Source organism: Impatiens glandulifera, chromosome 4 (genome assembly GCF_907164915.1).
Source record: "Impatiens glandulifera chromosome 4, dImpGla2.1, whole genome shotgun sequence".
NCBI lineage: Eukaryota > Viridiplantae > Streptophyta > Magnoliopsida > Ericales > Balsaminaceae > Impatiens > Impatiens glandulifera.
In genome coordinates, this window is record NC_061865.1 from 49,113,276 (window position 1) to 49,116,530 (window position 3,255).

The following is a 3,255-nucleotide window of genomic DNA, read 5'->3' on the forward strand; positions in this document are numbered from 1 at the left end:
AGTTGAAATTATATCTTCACCAAACCAAACAACTTTTCTCAAAGGCAGCTGAATTTTGAATAATATTGTTCTTTCAAAAGAAGTTTATTTTCAAACTAAATGCTCGAAATCATCAAAATTACTTTTCATCGCAAAAATTGATCCGACAAAAAGTTTTAATCGTGTTTAATGGAACTTTCTTGAAAATATTATGATAAAATTTGGGTTTGGCATACATTTGATAGATATTATTCATGAATGTATCTGGATAACATCCATACAAATTTTGGTTCATGGAGTTCTAACAACACCTTCTAAACCAAGGTGTGGTATTAGGCAATGTGATCCACTATTCCCTTATCTCTTTTTCTTAACAATGAAATTCCTTACTAGAATCCTTGACTTTGGACATGACAAACTTATCATGGGTATTGCTATTTCAAAAGAAGGCCTATCATGTTATCACCTCTTTTTGTCGATGATATCAATTGTACCAAAAGTCTAAGCATCAAAGCAGCAATCAATACCATTATTATTGAAAAGGGATCAAAATTTGGTCAATATCTTGGTCTCCCACTTTTGATTTCAAAAGATTAAGCAAAGGAATGAGATTTCATTGTTGATCAAATGAAAAAAAAATCCAAAGTTGGAAATCAGCTATTCTCTCATTCTTTGCTTGCTCACTTCTTATAAAAAAATGTGTTTCAATGTATTCCTATTTTGGTGGGGTTTTGAAGAGGATAAAAGACATTAGATGTACATTCATTAAAGAATGAAGATTGAGTTCTTAAAAGAAAAACATTATAATATGAGTCTCTTTGTAAAACTAGTGGGAAAAATTGCTCATGATCTTGACCATACCTCCTTTTTAAAATAAGAAAAGATGATTCAATTTTGTATAGAAACTCAGGCAAAACATAACATCTTCTTTTTGAAAGATCTCATCAAAGTTAAAAATTCAATCATTCATGAACTTTGCTTCAAAGTGAGGATGACTCACATTAGTAATTTAGTATTTGTTTAGATCTTTGAATTCCCTTTCTCAATTATCCATTTATCACTCAAATAATTTATTGACAAAAAAAAAATCCCATCTACAAGTTTTTTTAACAAAAAATAAAATAATTGTGAGAACCAGGACGGACCGAGACTGAGAATTTAAGAATTAATGCAAATTTAAATTTTTAGGCTCTTAAAATAATAAATAATTTATCATTCGGAGCAGCTCGAGCCCTTTTGCTTCGCCGATGCTAAAATTTTAATAATATAAAATGAGATATAAATAGTTAATATATTATAATACGAGAAATAAGAGATTAAAAATGAGATAAAAAAAGTTATATATATATTATATATTATATAATATATATAATATTAAAAAAAAATAAGATTAATAATATAATATATAAATAATAATATTATTAAATATTAAAAAATGGGGTCTTATAAAAGTGGAGGCCCTATGCAATTGTATAGTTACCTTACCCAAATCGGACTCCTTGTGAGAACTGAGGATCTTATTATTTTTTTATTATATATATAAATTATTCTATTATTTTTGTATGAAAATAATTTAAAATGTTAAATGCAATTTGAATGACACGTACTAAGTGAACGAGTTTCTTGTCATGAATTTCGTATATATAAATTTCTTAAATAGTCAAACATATATAAGTTCTTTTCGATTTTCCTCAAAATGTTGAGCATTATGTATGAATTTTGTAAATTATTTGTTATATTGTTGAATTTTTAAATAACTTATTATACATTCATTAATAACCCAATTTCTAATTATGTTTTTGAGAAAGTAGAGAATACTACCTAGAAGTCATAGATATTAGAATATCATTATTTTTTATGAATGTTTTAATTTTTAAGTGAGGTATCTAATTATCTCTTGTGATGATCATCAACCTATAAATTAAGATGATGAATTTATTCTTAGATGAAGTATTCAATACAAATATATGCAATTTGTAACTAATCAATTGACATGATGAGTCAAATGATCATTTTGGACCATTAGTACAATCCAAATCCATGAAGAGGAACCCAAATATTTAATTTCTTCATGGGTAAAATGACAAAAATAAATAAAATTGATAATAGGTATTTTAGTATTCTACTCTATTTACATTATATTTCGGTAGAAATATTTCACTTTACACTAATTTATTCAATAAATTTCTTATTATATTTTGTTTGAAATATTTTCTTATAAATGAATTTGTTTAATAAACCTCTTCAAACATTTATTTTTATTTGTTTTTTACTCTTTATCATTGACACCATTAATTTTACTTTTTTTTATGTGACTTTGTTACATATTATTGCATTTTTTTTAGTTACAAACAAAATATTATTAAAAACTTTTATTTTGATAATTTTTTTTCTTCATTTTTTTAATCTATTTTTTGATATAATTTATTTAATCATTAACTAATTAAACTAAATAAAAATCTAAATAACCTTAAAAAAATAAAATAAAAAAATGGACAAAATCAGAAAAGCTTCCACAAAATACCAAGATCAAACAAATTCGTAATATTTTTAAAACAATATAATATTTTTAAAATAATATAATATTTATATGAAACTAAACTTTAAAAATCGATATCAACTATCTATTATTAGGTATATTATTTTTGTTAATAAGGATATCTTTTTCATATTTTTTATTCTAATTACAACTTGTAGAAACTAATTAATTTATATAATTTATTTTAAAATAATTTTTTTTAATATTTATATTTAAGTTAAAAAACTCAATATTATAACTAATAATAATAATAATAATATAATAAGAAATCAAAATATTTTTTTAATAATATTTTTATTGTAATTATAATTTTTTTTTTATAATTACACGTAATTACACCGTCTATCTAGTTATAAAAAAATCAACCATGGAGTAAAATTAAATATACAATAAGATTTATGAAACAAGTTAATATACATGGAAATATTTCAAATAAAATATAATTTATAAGAAGATATTTCAAACCAAATACCTATTACCATAAAAAAACAAAAATCAAGTCTCAATTTGTTCAATGAAAAAGTATAAGACTTAAATTGAAATGTTTGAGAGACTATAAGCCTATAATTTATTGTTTTGTCTAACATCAAATCAAGAACCCAGAAACAAGTCATTCAGTATTCCACAGTATATATATATATATATATATATATATATATGGAATGAGAAACCCACCTCTGCTGATCGTCTTCAATCAGGGATCCAATAAAGAATCCTCTTTTACACAGGACCCGTCT